The sequence below is a fragment of the Otolemur garnettii genome, unplaced genomic scaffold (assembly GCF_000181295.1).
Source record: "Otolemur garnettii isolate 467f Iridium unplaced genomic scaffold, OtoGar3 scaffold00038, whole genome shotgun sequence".
NCBI lineage: Eukaryota > Metazoa > Chordata > Mammalia > Primates > Galagidae > Otolemur > Otolemur garnettii.
In genome coordinates this window covers 13894312-13918078 of record NW_003852433.1, presented here as the reverse complement: position 1 = coordinate 13918078, position 23767 = coordinate 13894312, and the positions used below count along the sequence as shown (strand labels likewise).

Here is a 23767-nt window from a genome sequence, read left to right as displayed (position 1 = left end):
GCCACCTAGATGCCACCAGTTTGGACTCTCCAATTATGCCTGGAGATTAAAAAAAAAGCAGGCAGGTCTAAGGCAGCTCCACCCTGGCTGCTTCTTGAGTGTACTTGGGGCTGTGAGAAGTCCCGTCTGGTGCCTGAGGGAAATAACTTCCCACCCAGGGAAATGGCCAGTGGTGGGAAAGATTCTCCTAGGGAATGGGTAGAGAAGAAGAGAGTGAATTGTTGGTTTCTTCCACATGGTAGTTGCTCTCTGTCCTGATGAATCGGACCAGCTGCTCTGGCCAGAAACTTGGGGGTCCCTCAGGGGTCCACCCCTGCACTCGTCAGCCTATGTCTGACCCATTGGCAAGTTCTGTCAACCCTGCCCCAAACTTCATCTTATAACCTTGGTACCAGCACTGATGGTATTCATCTCCTATGTTGATGAGAGCTCTAAGCCACACACATTTGTGATCTTCAGTTCTTGAGAGTGGAAATCCTTAAGTAGCAGTGTTGGTAGGCTGCTTCCCACTGGAAGCCCTGGGGAAGGATCTGTTTCCCTGTCCTCTCTCAGTTTCTAGAGCAGTGGTTCTCAACCTTCCTAATGCTGTGACCCTTTAATACAGTTCCTCATGTTGTGGTGACCCCCAACCATAAAATTATTTTCATTGCTACTTCATAACTGTAACTGTGCTACTGTTGTGAATCGTAATATAAATATCTGATAAGCAGGATGCATTTAGGTGATCCCTGTGAATGGGTTGTTTGCGACCCACAGGTTGAGAACCTCTGAGAGGCTGCCTGCATTCCTTAGCTCAGGGCCCCTCCCTCCATCTTCAATAGGAAATGCAGCATCTTCAAATCTTTCTCTTTGACCTTCTGCTTCTTTGTCTGATAGAGTCAGGCGTACCTGCCCAAATAAACTTGCCCTGCCCAGGCAGGGTCAGACTCATGTCCCTCCCAGGAAATAGGAATGCCACCAATTGCTGCCCTCCCTGACCCTTTAAATCCCCATCTATCATAACTCATGTGTGGAATTCCTTTCTTGATTTCACCCCACCTTTATCTGGATAGAAATAAAGACCACATGATTTATACAGAACGGGGATTCCATTTTCTTTTATTTCACACCTTGGAATAATCTTTCTTCCTTGGGTCCAGAACCTTTCAGTGTCCACATCACCTTTCCTTCACTCTGACCTTCCTGTTGTAACTTTGTGACTATGCTGGGTTTGCCTAAATAATCAAGGATAATCTCCCCATCTCTAGATCTTTAACTTAATGACACAGAAAAGTCCCTTTTGCTACAGAAAGGAATGTATTTACGTGTTCCAGGGATCAGGATGTATCTTTGGGGGCTCATCACAGCCATCAGCCCCATCCATGTTATTCCAGCAGCTGCTTCACTGGGCTCCTTGCTCTATACTTTCCCCCTACAATCCTGTTAAAACTATTCCATAAATCTAAAAATATTCTAAAGAGTTCATTAAATATTTTAGAAGTGTTTTTGAAAATGAAAAGAGAAGAATGCAGCAGCTTTGCATTTATAAGCGTGTGTTAATTGCCAAGGTGTAAGTCACCAAGGTAGCTTGGGTCTGCATCTTGCCTTTTTGGCACCAAAGCACTGGCATGGTGTTGTGTCCTTCAGACTGCCCCACATCAGGAGGCACGTGGTGTTGACTCCTCCCCAAAGTGGCGGTGGGGGCTTTGATCACTTGGTTCACAGCGGGTCTGCAAGTTTCCTATTTTGCACAGTTTTCCCTTTTGTCATTAGTAAGTCATTTATAGGTTTTTAGAAACTTTGCCAAGCACGTGGAAAGGCTCAGAGAGAGTACATTTTAGGGGTTTTTGAAGCGTACACTGGTCTTGTGGCAACCTCCTTCCCATTCATTGACACCCTGGAAACTGAGGCCCCGAAAGAAGGCTTGAGATTACGTTTTAGAGACCAAGGCCAGGTTCAAGCTCAGTCCTGTTTGCTCCTCCCTATCTGTGGCCAGCCCTGGGGTCAGGAAGTAGAGGCAGGGGCCGGGCCGGAGATGGTTGCCTTGGGCATCACCACCTGACACTATCAGTGGAGCCCTAGCAGCTCACCATCCACCACTCCAGAAGCCCCTCAGAAGCTTCCTACTTCCAGGCACCTGCAGAGGAGCCATGAGGGATCCAAGTGTCAGGGTAACTTGAGCCCGGAGACCAGGTATGCACAAGCCTGATGCTCACCTGAACAGAGATCGGGTGGCTCATCTGTGCAGGTGGCAGCTAAGCCTTGGCCCCAGTCAGCCCTGCCAAGGGCCAAACACTGGGGGTGTGGGGGCCCCTCTTGCTCTTGACAGTTTGTATCCACCTAGAAACAGCATGAGTCACAAATCATCATCAAACAGATCATGGCTAGGGCAAAGCTAAATAAACTCTGAGAAGACAAGCAATGAGGGGCTGATCCTGGGTTCTGGAGGCTGCAGATTTAATGTCTCCGTTGTCCCAGCTGGCTGCTGTGCTCGACTGGGACCCAAATGGGATGATCTGGGGACAGGTAAAATCGGGGTAAAATCAGAATTATTGTTCTACTTTCCCCCATAATTTTTAGCTTATCTGTGTAAAGATACCTCCTTTGCACATACAGAGAATCATCAAGGTCTAGTTTAAAAAAGACTTGGCTTTGGCCTCAGGTCCAGCCTCTGCCCACACTCCCCATTAACCCCATTGCAGTAGTTTCCTAACCCTTGGCTTCAGCTTATTTCAGTGGCTGTAAGGCATCATCATTCTTTCGTGCTCTGTGTGTGTGTGTGTGTTTTTTTAATCTCAAGTGATTATGAAAACACAGTGAGGACTCATTCTGATCCATCCTCAGAGTCTTGCTCACCTAGTGGGTTTAAAAAGACAATTTCCCAAGTTGTGTTTTGTGGAACAGCATCCAGCGAAATGTCTGCAATCCTTCTAGAGGGAGGGAGGGAGGAGTGGAAATAGATCCAGAGAATGATGCACATCACAACCCACCCCCACAAATTCTCCATGCACCTCAGGACATTAAGGTCTGGGAAAATCCCTCAGTTAAGACTACTTGACACAGTGTGCCCCCAATTGACTTGAGCCTCCTCTTATCATGGAACATTCATTAGTGGAAAATATTGCCCTAAGACCATCACTAAATTTGGTTGTGTTTCAACCAGACAAGTTGCTCTACTGCAGGGAAGCAATCATGTTCATTCATTCATTCAAGGAGGAGCTTGTCTGTGTCAGATACTGTTCCAGGCACTGAGGGCACAGTAGCGGTCAGGACAGACATGCTCCTTGCCTATAATCAGGGAGCCTAAAATCTAGTGAGAGAGACTAACATTAAAACGCATGCTCTTAGAACTCATCCTCCTCCTCATTGTCCCTGTGAATGATATATTCATAGTGGTTCATCATAGGAACTGTCTCTGAGGGACGAGAAAGGGGCTGCACCTCTCCAAGGTCACGTCTAAGTTTAATTTCTGTGCTTTGAGATGACCGATGAATCCTCTAGTCAACCCCAAATCTGTGCCTGCCTACCTCTCTTGGCTTTTCTTTTGGAGTAAACAGTGCCACCATCTCCCCTGCTGTCACCTGTTATTGCTGAGGTGAGCTTTGGAAATTCACAGCCATGAAGTAGCTCCTCTTGAGATGATTGACATAAAGCCCTGGGGAGAGCAGGATGATAGAAAGTGGAGAGACCCAGGTTCAAATCCCAACCCTGGCACTTCATGCTGTGTGACCTTGGGTAAGTCAGTCACCTTCTCTGAACATCATCTCTTACTTGCAAAGTGGGACCAGAAACAGCCACTTCCAGGTTGGTGGTGAAGACTAGCACTAATATACTCATGCTGGCTAGCACGATGCCAATAGCAGTAACAACAAAATCGTATTTCAATGTGTCAGGCACTGGTTAATATGGACTAGCTTGTTTAAACTTCACAATATCTCAGTGATGTAGGCACAGTCATTACAGATGAAGAAACCGGAGCACAGAGAAGTGAAGTGACTCACCTGAGCTCACTCAGGGAGGAAGTAGAGAACAAAGATTCAGAGCCTACATTGTATCTGCTATTGCCACACATTGTAGCAGCCACTCATTGATTGGACAGGGGCAGCTTGAAGCTCCTTTGCTGGTTTTAGATTTGCACCTCCTGGCGTTTTTGCTAAATGCTAAGCCATAATCTCTCCATCCTGTTTTCCCTCTGGATTCAGTTCATCTTTGGGCGACTGCTTTAAAAGCTGCCTGCAATTCTACATGACTACCAGCAGGGGACGCCAGAGGACCGCGGATAAGCCCGAGCAGACCTCGGGAAAATCTGAGCGGCGAAATCCGGAGATGAACTTTCCATGACTACTTGTTACGGGTTGACTTGTGATGAAAAAATCATAGTTCCCAATATTTGTGACTAGACCTTATTTGGAAATGGGGTCTTTGCAGACGTAATCAAGGTCCTACCAGAGTAGGGTGATATGCTACACGACTGGTGGCCTTACAAGAGGAGAAGAGACAAGGTGTGGGAGAGGTTCTCTTCCAGGGCTATCAGAGGGACCACAGCCCAGCTGACACCTTGATTTTGGACTTCTGGCCTCCAGAACGGAGAGAGGACACATTTTTGTTGTTTTCGGCCACAGAGATTGTGATAATTTGTTAGAGCAGTCCTAGAAAGCTAACACACTGTTTTTCTAGTGACTAAGGCTGGGTATTGAATTAACTCAAAACCTGTGGAATGAAATATCCATTTATTGTGCTCAGAGAAGGGTTAGAATTCAGACTGAACAAGGTGCTATAGCTCATCGGGGGTCTCAGAGGCCTTTCTATGTCGGTTCACGCTCATTTGGGCTTCCTCACAGCGTGACAGCTGGCCTCCAAGGTGAGTTTCCCCGAGAGAAAAAGAGACAAGCAGAAATTACATAAGTTTTTAAAAAATCTAGCCTCCAAAGTCACAGAGCATCCCTTAGAGGTGTTAGTTATAATAATTAGGAGAGGAGGCAATTCTAGATAAGGGATGGGTTGTTTTCTCAAAGAAGATGCACAGCCTCCAACTTTCTCTTATGGGTTCAGTAAGATTTTCCCTTTCAGCATGGTATTTTTTTAAAATGCCATTTTTCTTTGGGGGGGGGTGTCCACTCATAAACATCAGTTTTTTTCTCCCTTTGTTAGGCAGAAGGATTTATTTTGTGCTTCTGTGAACTTGAAGGCAAATTCAATTCAATTCCACTGGGGAAGGGAACTCAAATGCTGCCTCACAGGCAGCAGCAGGAGTATATGCACTGATTTGTGCCCCACCCCACCCCCAAATTCACATGTTGCAATCCTAACCTCCCAAGTGACTGCCTTTCAGATAGGGCCTTGAAGGAGGTAATTAAGGCTAAATCAGGTCACAAGGTAACCAAATAAGAAGACCTTGGAACAACCCCAAAAGGGGATTTTAAATGATGTCTTGAGTTCAGAGGGCAAGGCCAGGTCAAGGTGCTGAGATTAAAGTTTGGATGGGTGAGGGCTGGGGTTGGGGAGCTGTAAGACCCGTCCTCATCAAAGGGGAATTGGCTTCCTCTTTGGTAGTGATGGCAGAAAGTTCTCCCCATCCCTTCTCTGTCCAATTCTGGGCACAGGGCTCCTTTGCTAAAGACTATACTTCCTAGGCTGCCATGCAGGTGTGTGGGGCCATGTGACTGTGATAATGATGAAGGTAGTATTTCCTGAGCACATAATCTGCCAACTATTCATTTAAGCACTGTAACAAACTCAGATAATCTCATATTAACCTCCCTGTTAGGGAGATACTATTCAAATTTCCATTTTATAGGTGAGGAAACCGAGCTTTGAAGTGGGAACTAACTCACCTAAGGTCATACAGTAGTGGTGGCCTCTGTAACATTGTAATTATAGCACTACATTGTAACCTGTTTGTTACAAAGTGCATTGTAACATTATAAGTACAATGCTATACTGGGGGCTTTAATACAGAACCAAAATATTCCTTCATTCACACATTTAAATTCCTGCCTTATTCCAAAAGCACTTGACAAGCCTGATCTTATTTACTACTATACAAATTCCTGGTTTTGAGAACCATCATTATACCTGTTTAACAGATGAAGAAATTGAAGCTCAGAGAGCTTAAGTGACCTTGCCAAGGTCACACAGCTGGAAAGTGGCAGATGCAGAATTTGAATTCAGGACTCTCTGACTTTGGAGCTTCGACTTTTGCTCTCAGTTCTGACTCCAAGAGCAGTATGCTGGGCTGGGCTGGAGTTTGGGGGACAAAGCGACAAGCCCAGAGGTCATGAGAGCTACAAGATCAACATGCCTCCTTTTCAGACTCCCTCTGCCCCCGGGACTCTGCCTTACTCACACGTACACAACTGCCAGGGATCAAAGTCCTCTCCAAGATGTATTTGCTGTGAGTTCTAAACAAATGAGTGTTACCATGTAGCTAAGAGAAACATTGGGAGGACACAGTGTATGCAAGTCCAGGGCCTTTAAAGTCTTGTTGATTAATCTGCCTCCTCTTTGGTCTCATGCTCTTGGGGGGAGAGGGGGACAGGCTGGAGGGGAGGAGAGACTCCAGCTCTGGGACCCTCAAGGCTGAGCTGCTTGGCTACCAGATGTCACCTCCAGACTCTCCCAATTCATTTCTCCTTCCATCGTGGGGAGGACTCCCCTTTTCTGTCTATAAGCCTATGAAACTAATGGTGAAATAACATTCTTATTTCTCACAAAACAAGAATGAGCAACTATGGGATGCTTATGTTAACCACACTGAGCACTTTATTTGTGTTATTCCTTTGAAGGCAAACCCCGAGGCAGGCATCTTTTTGACCCATCTTACAGACAGCACCGGGAGCACGGAGCCAGTGCACAGGGAAGCCAGATTCTCTTTGGCACTCGGAACGTTATCAAGTCATCATGATAGTGGGACACAGATCCTGTTCTCCAGTTGTTCACATTTGCAGGGGAGACAGATGGGAAATAGGCTCTTGTCATTCGGCGTGGTGTGGGCAAAGGCAGCGCAAAGCAGAGAGAGGGCTCAGCATCCACAGGGTGGCCGGGCCGGTTGTTTTCTGCAAATGTCCTTTCTGCAAATGTGCCATCAAAGTTGATGGCAATGGGTTATTACCCCAGCTTACTGGTGTTCGATACTTCGTTGGTCACCTTTGGCAGGAGAGCCTGAAGGCTACGGGGGTGGCCCTTACCTGTCCAGGTTGGTCAATGAACTAAATTGAGAGGCAGTGAAAAGGGAGGAGGGGGCACAAGAGTGGATCCTGGAAGGAGAAAGAGGCAGGAGATGAAGGAAGAGAGAAGATTCTAGGGCGAGAGCAGGGTGCAGGGAGCACGAGAAACTCAGCTGGAGACGTTTCCATGGGTCAAACTGTGTTGCATCTGGACCTTGCTAAGGAATTTGAACACTCACCATAGAGCTTTGCGTTGCCACATCACGGTTCTAGGGTGGGTGAATAAAGAGGTAGCTCTAACTTCAAACTCCTTGATCATACAAAGTTCCCAAGACCGTGAGAAGTCAGCTCCTTCTACCTATTTATATATTCTGTGCCATTTTTGACACTGCCCTTATGTCTTGAACAACAGAATGTTTGGGGACTAGGGACAGATACTGCGTCTAGAGCGAGAAGAACAATTAGGGCATCTACAAATTGGGCTTCTGTTTGTCCTGTGCCCAAGGCTGAGGGTTCAAGGAATGTTTGGGCCTTGACTAGAGAAACTAAGTGGCTGGGTTTTCTGAGTATATTTGAATGCCCAAACATCAACTGTGGGAAACGCATGAAGTAATTCCTCAGAGTGCTCTCTGCACAGCCTAGCATACATTAAGTGCTCAATAAAGGAAGCTACTATGGTTATCAACATTGCGTGGTTCTCAGTTACACGCCCAGTGGCGTCAGCATCCGTCCCTCATTGGTGAAAGTCAGGGGTGGGGGCTTCATTTAAAGCTTCTGCGTATTCTCCTCCGGCAGACTGCAGACTGGTCCAGCCTCTAGGGATAGAAGTACAGAGGATCCTCCAATTGCTGAAAGTACACCTTCCATTTGCTCTTGCAGTCCCATTCCTGGCATCTACCCAGAAGAAAAAAAAAATCATTTTACCATAAGGACATTTACACTAGAGTGTTTATCACACTTCAAATCATAATCATGATGCAAAATCATAATCAAATCATAATCAAGATGCAAAATCAACCCAAGCGCCCATCAACACACGAATGGATTAACTGTGCTACATGTAGACCGGGGAATACTATTCAGTCATAAAAAGATGGAGACTTTACATCTTTTGTGTTAACCTGGATGGAAAATATTCTTCTTAGTAACTTATAAGAATAGAAAACCAAGTATCCAATCTACTCAATAGTAATATGAAACCAATAGATAAATATTTACGATCCCATATGAGAGAAAAACACAAATTCAAGTCGGGGGAAGAGGGGATGGGGAAAGGGGACATGGAGGACAGAGAGGGGGATTGGTGAGCTCTCACCTACTGGGCACAATAGAGGGGTACATAGCACACCCCCTGGGTGAAGGGCCCAACTACAACTTGAACTTGACCTAACGAACACAAACAATGTAACCTAATCATTTGTGCCCTCATAGGAATCTGAAATTTTAAAAGCTTATGTGTATTTGTTAGATGGTGGTAATCACTCCTCAATGTATCTGTACATCAAATCCTCATGTTGTACACTTTAAATATATTCCACTTTTTATTTGACAATTACATATTTTTTTTTGTTTTTTACAAAGCTTGTAGCATCAATGGAACAGGACCCAATGCATGCATTTTTTCATTTCAGATAGAATGGCCCATCTTTGCTCACATTTAATTTACATTTTATTTCTTTGTGTACCTGGAAGACTTGGCACCCGTGGTTCTGAGACCAGGGGCAGATGACAGTGTGGAACTCCGGGGCTGGGTGTTTGCAGCTCAGTGCGGGCATCAAGAGCAGGGGTTCTGGAAGCAGAAAGATCTAGATCTCAAATCCAGACCCCACCACTAACTGTGGGAGGTTCTGGTAAATATTCAACCATGGCTCTCTGGAAAAACTATCCTGATATGCAGCATTTGCCAGTTGCCATGATGTAAAGACTCTCAGCATAGTCGGTCTCTATGATGGAGATGTCACCGACGGTGAGGTTGGGAGGAGCCACACAGCAGCGTCGCAGTGTAGAATACACATATTGCCACCAGCCAGGAGTAACCAAACTGGAGCAAGACAATTAGGAAAGGATGAGTTTGGGTTATTTCCTTTATTTTAATATTTATTTAATAGCAAGTTTATATCATTTAATTTTTACTAATGGCCACATTTGACAACTGGTTCACAAAATTCATGAACACTTAACCACTCACCTGTCAAGAGCTGGCATGAGCTAACGCCACCCCACCTCTGTGTCTGGCCCTTCCCTGTCTCAGTCTCTGTAGCTGTTAAAGCCAGGCTAATCCCACTCACTACAGCGGCAGTCATGGGAGTTAGAAATGGTGTATGCCATGTGCTTGGCACAGATCACACTCTCAAAAAAGGTAGCTGCCATTGTCTCAGGTCTAGAGTTGTGGCCTTGAGGGTTTTGAGGGTGGGAATATGAGACCTTTCATCACACTGTAAAATTTTATTTTGCCCACAGGAAATAGAAACTCGGACAAGAGAGGGAGGATGAGATTTGCCACCTGCCAGTGGGCTGCAGGTGCTGGAGCTCCTTGTATAGTCCGGCTCATTTTTCTATTTATAATCTCTCTTTCTTTGTATTTAATAGTTACATGTAGGTGTGTGTGTGTGTGTGTGTGTGTGTGTGTATAGTGTCTTTCAGAAAACTAGTGTTTGAATATATACATTAGGGGTCCTCAAACTTTTTAAACAGGGGGCCAGTTCACTGTCTCTCAAACCATTGGAGGGTCAGACTGCAGGCCCCGGGACGAGTCGGCTGCTAAGCAGGACAGGCAGCGGTAGCAAAAACACTCGGTGGGCCGGATAAATGTCCTCGGTGGGTCACATGTGGCCCTCGGGCCGTAGTTTAAGGACGCCTGATATACATCGTTTTATTTTTTGCTTAAATTTGAAGATTCTCTTTCACAAAACAGCATATATTAATTGTGCAAAATAGAGATAAGATTTATTCAATATTTCCTAGAAACAAGCTTAAGTGCTATTATTTAATAATATGCCCATAAATTATATTGAATCAATGAATGAAGGAGAATCAAATAAAAAGGAAATGCATTCTCCCCGAAGTGACCGTTGCAAATATTCTGGTGTGTGCCCTGACAGGCTTTCTGGTTTGTTTGTTTTTCTTTTGGTTTCTAACATTTGGTTTTTACTTTTATTCTTTAAAAATAAAAACCTCTGCAGTTCTCTCCTGCATGCTGTCTCCTGCTCTGTTTTTTATTTAATTAATTGTAAGCAGAAAATTCAGCTCTTGAGGACCTGCAAGAAAAGACAGATGGTGGCAACCCCAGGAGTCAGGTAAACGGTGGGAATTAGTGTCGTGGGGGAGCTGCTGGCAGCCTCTCCCCTCATCTCAGATTTGGCTGCTTAGCTCAGCTTTTGAGGCCAGGACCCCAGGGTCTAGCTCCTGCTTTTACAAAGTTAAGCATCCACTTCTGTACGCAGCATCAGTGGCCCCTGGTCCTTCTGAGACCTGCAGTGACAGGGGGAAGGCCCCAGGCCCGGCCAGCTCCCCTTCGGCTCGGCCGCTCAGTGGCCCATCTTTCCCCCACTGCCATGTTCCCATCCCCTTGCCCTCCTGGCCATCCCACCTCTGTCCTGTGTGCATCCACAATCCTGTGCTCTGGGGAGAGTCTGGGCAACAGTTGCCTTTGATCAGCCCAACATCTGGGCTGACGGGTGATCAAAGATGAGAACGGCCTGACAGCTGAGACTTGGCAAGGACCCAGCCTGGCTAAATACATGGTGGGGGAGGGGACGGGCAGGCCAGGGAATGGGGGAGGGCGAGGAGGGGTATGGGAAGGGACAGAAGCAGCCCACCAAACCTCAGGGACCGGCAGGAGGGCAGCAGGTGGGGGCACGAGCTTTGGTTCTGTGGCCTCGATTCTTTGTGCCTCAGTTTCCTTTTCTGTAAAATGGGAATGATAATGTGCTGCCAAAATGAGCTATCGGAAGGGTAAAGTGCTCAGCACAGTGCCCGCTTCCAAGCGGGAGAGCTTGTGGACGCCGTAGTTACCGCCGTGCTGAGGTTACTGCTATTTCCATTCCTGGGACCAGTCAGGAGAGAATGATGGAGCCTGATCTTTGCAAAAGCTTTAGTGTCTGTTGATGAGTAATGAACCGTCTCAGGCTTCATTTTCCCCGTAAGTAAAATGGAGAATGAGAATAAGACCTTGGAATTAGGCAGGGGTCATTTCTATTTTACTGGTGGAGAAAACGAGGTCTCAAAATGGGCAGTCACACAAGGGACTGGCCAGTTAATTCACTCACCTCAGAGTTGCCCCAAATTGGGGGTTTGGGGGTCCTGTTCAGGGATGTTGCAGTAAGAGCCCAGGGCAATGCCACTCAGTTTTTTCCACAAGGCAAAGGTTTCTCCACCTTCTCCTATAGCTTGCAGTGGTTCTCAACCTTCCTAATGCCGCAATGTACTTTCATTGTCAAAAAGGGGTCGCGACCCACAGGTTGGGAAACGCTGGCTTAGAGTATAATACCACCACCACTGGTGCTGCTTTTTTTAATTTTATGTTATTTATTTATTTATTTATTTTTGGCTTTAAGCTTATTAAAGTATAAGATACACATGGACAGGGCACATGTCAGACCTTGAGTGATCACAAACCAGACCCACCCATGGAAACAGCAGCCAGCTGGAGAAGCTGAGCCTGCCCTGTACCCCAGAAACTCCTTCTGTGCCCCCTCCACAGAAACCGCAAGCTCACAAGGAATCAGGGGAGGCAGGCATTGACAGCCCTTACAGGTACTGGCCTTTCATAAACCTTGTAGCAACACTATGAGGCCAGTACTACTATTATGCCCATTTTGCAGATAAGAAAAATGAGCCACAAAGAATCTGAGTAACTTGCCCAAGGTCACACACCAAGTGCAGAGCTGTGAGCTCTTGCTGCTTGAGGGATACTGCTCTTCCAGGGCTGATACCTTACAGGAACAATGCCATTATAGGGACAAGGCGCTTGCCCAGGTGGCACCCTTAGGCCTGGGTCAGCAGGGAGAGAGAATTTTATTTTGGGAGAGAAGAGTGTGTTGGAAAAGCAAGCTTACAAATAAGAGCCATGTGATGCTGCGGGGCTTCTTTTAGGAATTAGAGGGTGTTTAGCGGTCTGGGTGGAGAGGCTTTCCCTGGCACCCAGGAGCCCCTGGTGAGTAGCAGACAGCGGCTTATTCTCAGGAACCGAAAAGATGCTGCAGCCTCTGCACTGCCTCCCTCCCTCTCACCCTCCCAGTTCTCCTCTCTGAAGTGTTGTCTGTCCATATAGGAGACCTGTGCTGAGGGCCTCCGTGACTGGGTGGGGGTGGGCAGGGAAGCCCATGGTGGGAGGGGGAAGCCCCCTTCTCTTTCCTCTGTGGTCTTGTATGCAGAAGATCTTAGCCTGGGGCTGAAGGCAGAGCTTGTGGCAACGGTCCCCTGCAGGCAGTTCACTTGAAAAGTGACGCTAGGGAGCAGGAAAAATGGACAGTGCAGGAAGGAGCTGGCCACCTATAGGCACATGGTGTGTACTCGGCAGGACCTGAGAGGCCTCAGCAGAATGAAGCTCAGAAGGGTCTGCCTAGGGCAGGAAGGAGGGAAGCCTTTATCCAGGGGCTCCTTATCCCCCATTGGTCAAGGGTGGCCCGGGCGGCTATTGACTCTCCCCTCCCTTTTGGGTTGTATGAAGGAGTGGGACTCGCTGTGCATTATGCTGGTTGTAAGTGACCTGGAACTGGTTACTGCACCCCTCAGTGGTAGGCCTGAGACAATAGGAAGGGGTGCTGAGAAGGGCCTGGAGACTGGACGTCACCAGGAAGCTGCCAAGAACCCATGCTCTGAGGCTGGCTCACTCTCCCCTCCCAGCCAGCGCCCCCGCCCTCCACCTTGGTGAATACTCTTCCATCATTTGTTCCAACACCATCACTGACAACACAAGAGCTTCAAAGCACCTGTTATGAGTTGAATTGTGTTTTCCTAATATTTGTATGTTGACATCCTAATCTCCAGTACATCAGAACGTGACCTTATTTGGAAATAGCTAGATGCAGATGTAATTTGTTGAGATAGGATCATATTTAAGTAGGGTGAGCCCTAAATCCAACTGGACCGGTGTTCTTATAAAGAGGGGAAATTCAGGTACAGATACATGTACCCAGGGAGAACGTCATGTCAGGATGAAGGCAACGATCGGAGTGAAACATCTAGAACCTAAGAAACGACAAGGACATCCGCAAAGCCTCAGACGTGAGCAGAGAAGCGGGCGGCAGACTCTCCCGCATGGGCTGAGCTAGGCCAACCTTGATCTCAGATTTCTCTTCTTCCTGAACTGTGAGATGGTAAATTTATGTTGCAGAAGCCACCCAGCCTGTGGTGTTTTGTTAAAGCAGCCCTAGCAAACTAATAAACATCCTCATTTAGAAAATTTAATTCTGCTAAAGAGAGGAACTTTGTCTTTGGACTCATTTTGGGCCATGATCTTACCTAGATAATCAATGGAAAATGGCAGATCCTCTTTGCAAAGCGCTCACGTCCACACAGAATTTTTTTCTTGGTTTACCTTTTTTTTTTTTTATTAACAAACTCATCAAAAACAAAACCACAACAACCTTAAAGTTGGAAGAGCAGAAAGGTGAACTGCTTCCGCAGTTCCCAGATGTCCCTGGGGTACGTGCAGCATCATTACAAGGCAAGACATAGGCATATGATTGTGCAGTGAGGTACATGTGACCAGGAAGAATCGGAGAAATTGAAACCACTGGAGAACAGAAAACATCAAGCACTTTTCATCAGGCAAGGCTGGGCGCGGTGGCTCACGCCTGTAATCCTGGCACTCTGGAAGGCCGAGGTGGGTTCCAGACCAGCCTGAGCAAGTGTGAGGCCCCATCTCTAAAAATAGCCGGTGTTGTGGTGGGCACCTGTAGTTCCAGCTACTCGGGAGGCTGAGGCACGAGAATGGCTTTAAGCCCAAGAGTTTGAGGTTTCTGTGAGTCACAGCACTCTACCAAGGGCAGCAAAGCGAGACTGTGCCAAATAAATAAACAAAAATTTAAAAACGAGTTTTTCACCAGGCAATCCCAAAGCACTCTGTTCTTTCCCTCTTCTTTGCTTCCGTATCCTCTGTGGTTCCAGGTCCAGCTGAACGCCGCCCCCTCCCCCAATCACTCCTTCCTCTTTTTCCGTTTCTTACCATTTTCAGACTTTCTGGAGATTGAAGAGACATTCAGACCAAATCTTTGGGCTCTTTCCTTTAGCTTATCCAGGTTAACCATATTGGTGACAGACCTTTTGTTGGAACTGGAAAATTCCCAAACCTAGCTATCCTCATAGCTTTTTTTTTTTTTTTTTTGCAGTTTTTGACCAGGGCTGGGTTTGAACCTGCCACCTCCTGCATATGGGGCCTGCACCCTAATCCTTTGAGCCACAGGCGCCGCCCACTATCCTCATGGCTTTTCTACTCTTGGAGCTCACAGGTGCATCGAGTCATTCAGCCCTCTTCTGCACTCTCTCCGGGTGTGGTATTTCAGATGTAATTTTGACCACTTGTTCTCTGCTGCCACATTGCCAGCCTTTTCAGGGGATTCTTCCTCTTTGACAGGAAGTTCTGGGGGCTTTGGTTCTTCTTCCTCTGTTTCATCTCCCAGTACATCTTCCTTTGCCTCCTGTTCAGCATGCTCCTCGAGATACGCCTGGAGCTTGTTTTATTCCCGTGGTCTCCAAACCACAAACAAGACCTTCTCGCTTTAGTTCATCTAGCTTCAGCTCATGGGGCTCCGCCATCTCCGTCACCACCTGGTTACCCCTCCCTCCACTGGGCTCATCCACACAGAATTTAAAGAACAACTTTCAGAAGTTCCCAAAGGTCCTCAAATGCACCTGTGGCTTAAGAGACATTCTGGAGATGGTTAACTGCTCCAAGAGACAGTGTCTTCATTCCACAACTTTTAGTTGATGAAGTCAAGCAGATTTGATATATGAACAATTCTATTTGTGATCAACCTTTGGAGAAGCATAAGTCATGGGTGGAGAGAGAAGTTGTAACATCTAATGATGACACGGGCAGGGGTGGCAAAAACTATTGGCAAGGAATTCAGTATAAATAAATGCCCATCAAGGTCCTGTCACAGCTTCCAACTTACGGTAGATGCGTGATGGTGCTGTCTCTTTCTGCTGGATCCTGGGAAGCGGGACATACCCAGGAAAAAGAGCCAGCACTTTGCAGACCAAACAAGTCCCACGGGTGCTATTCATTGTAACCCAATTGCCCAGGAGATACTGTAGCAGAAGGTGCACAGAAGGAAGGGAGTTGGCAACATGAAGGAGCAGGGGAAAGGGCGGAGCCAAAGTGTGGTCTCGGGTGCAGCACAGCCCCGGCCTGACACCCCAGTATCCTTGCAAAGATCAGAGGCGGCCTAGGGTCTGTGCATGTAGTTAGAATGGTGATGCAACCAAATTGCTTTCCCTAAGACAGAGGGATTTCCCAGGATGCAGGAATTTCTGCACTAAGTCAGGAGAGTCCCAGGCAAACAGGGACTATTGATCACCCTATTGGTGGAAGGTGGCTCAAGTTACTTAATACAAAAGGACCCTATGCAGAAACTTTACCTACAGCTTATTTCTAATACTTGTATTATAATAAACTGACCAGCAGAAGCGTTTTCCAGACTTTACCTACCTTTCCTCCTACCAAAGTTGGTAGTTTGGTGAAGGTTGATCTAAACCCCAGCTTTGAAGGTGGGAAGATCTTGACCGGTGCTGAGCTCTTTGATGCTGATGGGTCACACGTGGCCATGAGTTGGAGGTTCCACCCTCCTGTTTCTGCTTCTCAACTGCTACCCGGATGCAGAGGAACTCCCACTGGCCTTCCCACATTGTCTACCTTTCTATCCTGTAATCAGTTCCTCTCTCTCTCTTTTTTTCTCAAAAGAGAGAAGAACGGGAGGTGTAAATGCTCCTTCTTGCAAGATGATCACCTCTTGGATCATCCTCCCAGACCTTGCAAAGATACCCTGAGTCTCCCCCTTTCCTCCTGAACCCAGTGCCTGGCTGTCTGAAAGAGAAAAAGCCACGTGTGAGCCCTGCAGGGCAGCCCTGCCCAGGGTTGTCCACAGATGCCTCTGTGAGCCTGACCTCCTCTGCCCCAGGCTCAGCCGGCCTTTTTCAGAACTGACCAGACTCTCCTGGGCAGCTCACGCCTAGGAAAGGCAGCACCACCTCCCACACTGGTCAGAATTCTGAGTTTTCTTGGAAGCATTTGATGATGATTTTTCAAAAACCTTATTCTATTTCTTTTCCAAAAACAGCCCATAAAATAGTCTTGCAGCCAAAGGAATTGCATCTTGTTTGGGCACTGTCCAAACACAGGCAAGCTGGTGAAGAGTTTTGGTTTTTTTTTCCTGTCTGCCTCATGCTTTAAGAAAAGTGCTTTAAGAATATGGCAACTTGGTCTTCTGTCCTCAACTTTTAGGGAAGTTATTTTGCTGTGTTGTTTTGTTTTTCAAGTGTGTCGTTTAGTGATCTCCAGGTTTCTGAATCTTGGGAATATCCCAGTTTAACTTCCTCACCTTCTTTCCCCTAAGACTCCCTATAGGAGTCATTCCCTTTTCAATGGAATTGGGCAAGGAATTGTGGGGTGTTGAGAGCCCCACTCATCTAGGCTGAGGGAGCCTGCATGGGTCTCTGACCTGGGCCCCATTAGATCTACAACTGCAAGCCTTTTGGGGGTGAGACAGGAGCAAGGGCGGCTGCCTTCTGCTCCAGAGGAAAGTTGCAATACTGGGCAGCTCTGGAAGCAACTTGGGAAGCCGTCCTCACCTAATATTAGCTGCTCTAGCGGAGGTGAGCCCGGCCAAGCATATCACACACATGAGAACAACCTCAGCCCAAATCAGCACAGGGATCAAAGGCTCACATCCCAGAGCTGCTGGGAGGTGTCCTGGGCTGGATTCCCCTAGAAGCTGACCCAGAGACAATGAATCCAGTGAAAGCAGTTTGTTTGGGAGGTGATTCCAGGAAGCCCTGGAAAAGGTGCAGAGAAATGAGACAGGGCAGAGGCGGCCGGGACAGACTTTTGCCTTAATATTAGGAAGATTGAGCTTTTAGTTTGTTCTGGGGAGATCTTCATTCTCTAAAATGCAACTTCTTGCTTTATTCCATTAAATCAGGGGTCCTCAAACTTTTTAAACAGGGGGCCGGTTCACTGTCCCTCAGACCATTAGAGGGCTGGACTGCGGGCTCCTGGACAAGTCGGCTGCTAAGCAGGACAGGCAGTGGCGGCAAAAACACCTGGCAGACCGGATGAATGTCCTAAGCAGGCCGCATGTGGCCTGTGGGCCGTAGTTTGAGGACGCCTGCATTAAATGAGCCATCTTTGAGAAGTTTCTACACTGTGACATCCAGCACACAACACAACAAGTCTGTGCCCTCAGGAATAATCACTAAATCCCAGTCGTAATTAGGGATTTAGGCAAACGAAGGGTGAGAAGTGCCACGTGGCTCCTAGGAGCGTCGTGGACTCAGGGACTGGGATTGTTATAGGTCAGGGTGCGCAGGCTTGGCTGCACCTGGGGCTCATCTGGGGCGTGTTGGAAACTCCTGCTGCCAGGTCCCACCCAGACCAATTACATTAGGTTCTCTGGGATGGGGACGGGGCATCAGATGTCTCAAAAGCTCCCCAGGTAATTCTAATGTGCAGACAAAGTGTGAGGAACATCTTTTTAGGCTAATGTATCCTCCCCATGGAATACTTTCTGCTTCAAAGTAAAATAATGAAGAAGGCGCCTATAATGTAGAGACTTTGTGTGATTTCTAATAATACAAATTGTTCTTCTCTAAGGGTATTTTGTACATATTGTTCTCAGAAGGGGAGGGATTCCGTGTCTTGTGTTCAGGTACAGGAAATGATTTGGTTTGTCCGTCCATCTCTCCATGTCTGCGTAGCATCTCTTCTGCGTTCCCCCCACTCTCCACACCTCTAGACCCACTCCCCATCCTGTTCTGTGTCTTTCAAGGTTAACTTGTGTGGACCATCCTGGGGCTCCACTGCCCTTGACTTCTGGCTGGTTCTGACCAACACAGAGTCCTGGCAAGAGGAAAGAAAAAGCAGAGCTGGGTCAGGGCGTTGACTTGTGTGGTCCTTTTCCCAGGAGGTATCTTGGGCTGATCATGAAGCTCCCTGCTTCTCCCACGGTGGCCCACTCTAAACAGCTCCCTTGGCTCACAAGTTCTGCTCATTTCTCCCCTTCGTCCCTTCTGGGTAACAGTTCTGTTGCTACTACTCAGGATCCTGGTCCTCCCCCGCTAGACCCCTTCTTTCTTTCCCCCTTATAATTAATCCCTTTGTATATCATTCCAACTGTGACATCTAACCCTATTAGGACCCTAACTATTGCAAGTGGAAAATTGGTGTTATTTGCCATAAACAGCAGGGATCCATAATCATAAAAGCTATAAAATTAATATCATTTTTGACTAGACAATATTATTTTTGTCTTATGCTAAAGTCTTTAGGGTTGTTTGTCTATGTAGATGCGGATGAGTGAGTGACCTGGAGCCACATGGTTAAAGCCACAACAGCACCACACTGAGACTCTACCCCAGGTAATTCAAAGGGTTGAACAAGAAAAAAGAATGAGTGAATGAGTGAGAGAATGGCTTTTTCAAGGTCATTTAATACTATGTCCACATACTGTATTCCATCCTTGACCTCCAATGGGAGGCAGTACACCCTACTGCTTTAAAACATATTCAGGATTTGTTTTAATCAGAGATGATAAGACACACCAACATGGAAATGACTGCAGGAAGATGTTTTACCCACAGGTCTGTAAAAACAAGAGGTGCACTAAGCTAGGAGGCAGAGGAAAGGAGAAAGAATGAGAACAAGAATTTTTATTGTGGCTTTTGCAGGAAGCCATGGCAAGGCAGCAGAGACAGGCATGGGACTGGCAAGTCTGAATAATTTCCGCAGGCTCTGGAGGACAGGGGCTGTCTCTAGTTGTCTGCTCCAAGGCCCTGGGGTGATGAGGGCAGGAGAGTAGAATGTGAGAGGCTGGTAGAGGGGGTGGTTGGGGTGTGGGCGTCAGATTGGTTGTGGTTGAATCCTTTATTATCTCTAGAAGTTGGCTAGCCCTGAGAAGGACATTTCTTCCAGGATCAGTAAGGTAAAACATCAGAAATTACAGAAAATAAAAAGGCACAATTCACACACCAACTTCTCAGCAACCAAAGTGCAAGGGGAGGGGAAGGTGACCTTCCCCCAGGCCTGGCTAGAGATCTATTGAGTTCCACTTATTTTAAAAGAGTTCACGAGGCTACTAACAGCCCTAATGGCTCCAGAGTTCAGAACCAGGCAAAGGTTGGTGAAAGGGTAAGAGAGGAAATCAAGAGGGTGGTGGCAGGCAGAGACAGGGCAGAAAAAACTGGACAGCATTTGTCCAGTAAGATAGACTAGGGAGCCAGGTGACAATCACTGATGGGCAAGCCCTGCCAGGACCCGATGATCCTGAGGTTCCTGCTGTTTGAGAACACCTGGGATTGACAGCATCCAGGAAAGAAGGAGAGAAAGGGGTAAGAGAAGAACCCAGGGCTCATTTACAGTCTACAGTCTCACTGTTTAAGTGGAAACACTGGAACCCAGAGAAAGTCAAGGACTCAGCCGAGGTCACACAATGAGGGTGGGGCAGAGCAGGGTCTAGAATTCAGGTTTTGTAATGACAGAGGCACTCTAGAGGGCCCCCTGACACCTCCTTTGGTACACATAGTTGGGCCCCTGTGGTAGGGCCCTCCTGGATTTCTAGCTTCCCCTGGGAACATGACATGAGAGGACACCCTCATCTCCATTTTGGCTTTCCTGATGCACATCCCATCACCTTGGAGTCAATAGTGGAGGCTTTTTCTGATCTTGGCCATTCTGGGCTCCACACAAACTCAGGTCCAGTCTACTCTCTGAAGTTGTCCTGTACCATAGCTAACATGGGGGTCAGGTATTAAAGTGTACACAACTTTGAATCCTCATGTTTGTCATCTAATTCTCTCCAAAAGCAGGCATTGTTACAACTTATTTTCATTTTACAGATATAGACATTGAGGCCCATTGTCCAGATAGTTCCAAAAGGGAGAACAAGTGGAGTAGAGAACCCTTCCAAGACAATGGGGTCCAATATGCATATTTGAGTAGTTTCCATATTACCAACTTCCTTTAATCAAACTCTCTGGGTCCTCTTTTACAGGGCATTAATTTCATTCATGAGGGCTCCATCCTCATGACTCTGTTGTTACCCAAAAGGCCCCATCTCCTAGTACTATCACCTGATAGTTTAGGATTTCCATATATGAGTTTCAGGGGAACACAAATATTGAGACCACAGCAGAATCTCTCACCCTTCATGGACTTTTGCCATGTTTTCAACTCTTAGTTCTTATCAGAACATCTATGCTGCCCCGGACCTGATCTCATTATAGAAACACAGCATTTCATGTTTACAAGGATGGAGCTGGAACACCTTCTTCTTAGTAAAGTATCTCAGGAATGGAAGAAAAAGTATCTAATGTACTTAGTACTATTATGAAACCAATATTTAATCACTCACACTTTCATATGAAAGATAAAACACAACTATAGCCCAGGATGAAGGAGGAAGAGGAGGTGAGGGGACGGGATGGGGGAGGCTGGGTGAAGGGAGGGTAATCGGTGGGAACTCACCTATGGTGCATATTGCAAGGGTATATATCAAATCTATTAAGAGTATAAATATCTTAACATAATAATTAAGTCAGGTGAAAGCTATGTTAACCTGTTTGATGTAAGCATTCCAAATTATATATAAAATCAGCACATTGTACCCCATAAATGCATTAATGTACACAGTTATGATTTAATAAAAAAATTAAGAAAAAAAAACACAGCAGATATTTCATACTAAAGTGTTAGTGACTGGCATATTGAGAATTCTTCTCTTCTTTACTTGAATTTTAAGTACAATTTTATTCTTTTATATAGAAGAGGCTATCCACATAATTTGATGCTAGAAATTCCCTGTGAATTGTAGAGACATTTAGGGCCAAGTGGTCTTTCTAAGGACCTTCTAAACCAGTTTGGATTGGTGGCCTGGAAGTCAGAAAGCCCTGGCTCTCATTCCAGCTCTACCAATTAACATTCCTTATGGCTTTGACAGTGCCACTGCCTCTCTTGGGCCTCTATTCTAGTCCAAGGCCCTCATTTTGTAGATGAGAATATACAGTTTTTTTCAAAGTACGGTATTCTATAATACAGTATCACAAACAATAGAAATTTATTTTCTCATGATTCTGGAGGCTGGAAGTCTGAGATCAAGGCATTGGTGAGGGTGATTCCTTGGATTATAGATGATCCTATTTGATTACCTTAATTATTCCATTTAATTTTATTACCTCTTTAAAGACCCCCCACCTCTGAATATAGTCACGTTCTGAGATACTAAAGGTTAGAACTTAAAAATGTGATGGTTTGAGAAAACACAAATCAGCCCATAACACATGGTATTAACAGAAAGATAGACATTTGTTTAAAAAAAAAACATGAAAAGCCAATCAAATTAGAGAAGGAAAATCTTCAGTAAAGCATACTATGTAGGTATAGCAAAATTATGAAAATGGTAGACAAATGGGGATTTCTCCTATCTATTGGTGTGTAAAAAGCTACCCCAAAAGTTAGTGGCTGAAAACAACCATTTTAGTTTAGTTTGTCCATGGTTTTAGGGGACAGGAATTCAGGAAGGGCTCAGCCGGATGGTTTTCTTTGATTCACTTTGGGGTCCACTGGGGCAGCAGGATTCACTTCCAACATGGCTTTTTCACTTACATATCTGGAATCTTGGCACCTTTTTGACCTTCATCACTCTCCATATGGTGCCTTATTTTCCAGGCCCTCTCCACACTGCTGGGGCTTCCTCACAGCATGGTGGCATCAAGTTGTAGGATTTCATATAAAGACACTGACTTGTAGCAAATGTTCAGGAGACTCAGATGGGAAAATTCAAAGCCTTTATGACTGAACTTGGCTGTCCCAGTTCATAATTTCTGCCACACATTCTACTGGTCAAATTAAGTACTATAGCCAGTCCAGATTCCAGAGGAAGAAAATGAGACTCCACCTCCCAATGGGAGAACTAACCATCTTGAAGCCAGTGCACTGGTTGGTTGCACACTCTATGAAGTCCCTTCTAGAGCTCATGTGCTTGATTCTGTGTCTGTGTGCGATAAACCTTACCATCATTTACATTCAGACTTACACACTGATGCCTTTGGTGTAGCCCCAATATTTAGGTAGAACACCCCTGGGTGGTAGAGTTGAAGGCCGAAACTTCCACCCAAGGTCTCCTACCTGCCCCCCACTAAGGAGAATCTTCCAAGCCTTTGGTGAAACAACAGGGAACTGAACATCTCCTGTGAGACACCTCCTTCTTTTCCTCTTGCCCTTGCTGTGACTCCTGAATTATTCTCAGAAGTGAAAGCTCCCCATGCCTGCCCACCTACTCTTCCCTCGTGCAGCCAGGAGTGCAAATTTAGATCTCTGAGGCCAGGAGTGCAAATTTAGATCTCTGAGCCACTCAGGCAGAAAAATGGCCCCGGAATCAGGGAAGCAGAAACATTCAGCTGCCATGAAAGGGCTGGAGAGTGAGGACTCAGAAGCTTGAGTGTGTTGCAGCCTGGGGTGCGGGGGAGCACGGCCACCCTGTGGGCTTCAAAGACCTCTGGGAACCTCTTTCTATCAAATTTTACTCACTTGCAGCCTATCCCTGTGCCTAATGTTCCTCCTGCAGAAACATCTTAAAGAAGAAATGGAATGCAGTCAAAGAGCCATCAACTTGGAATCACAAGATTTGGGTTCGCTCCCTTGCTCTGGCTTAGCCTTCCAGTGTCGTTATTGGATCCTTACGGGGAACAGTGATGATGCTGATACCTGGTAGGCAGGTGCTTATTAGAATTCATGTGTCCTGGGTGCTTTACACATATCTGTGTCCTCATAACACACCGTTTTACCATTGAAGAATCTAAAGCTAAGTATTGATTTGTGTGTGTCTGTATGTGACAGAGATTGAGAGAGAGAGAGGAGATGGAAGAAGAAAAAAGGGAGAGAGACAGACTGAATATCTGGAAGGAACTTGCTTTCTGGCTAATCTTGAACAAACGTCCTTCAATTTATTTCTCTTTCTAGGGAGCAGGAAGAGTATGGGGAGCAGGAGGGGTCTGGGGGTTAAGAGGGAGGAAGAGTGCTCTGGGGTCAGGGTTTCTCAGGAGGTCCTATAAAGAAAGTGTAGATCAAAAAACTGAGGGAGTTTGGGTCCCAGCTTTGGCCATTACCATGTGGGTTTTGGATGAGCCCCTAAACTAAATGTGCCTCTATTTTATTACCAGGAAAATGGGGACTGTAATAGCACTTTCCTTATAGGGCTGAGAATCTGATTTCAATTACGTAGAGCCCTACACAGAGTGTCTTACGAGCAGTAAGTGCTGTAAATGTTCTTTTTGTGAAGTATCTGGCTCAATCTATAACATGTAGATGAATTTCTGGATGCCCCTTAACAACCCCACCCCTGGCTCCAAGCAGTCAAAAAGCTGTCAGTTTACAACAAATGTCAGTGGGGTGGGGGACACAGAGA

At 46.3% G+C, this 23767-nt stretch overlaps 1 pseudogene; it reads right to left on the bottom strand.

Moving 5' to 3' along the window:
- Positions 1 to 14190: 14190 nt before the first annotated feature.
- LOC100948514 lies at positions 14191 to 15918 on the bottom strand (annotated as a pseudogene).
- Between the last annotated feature and the right edge of the window lie 7849 nt (positions 15919 to 23767).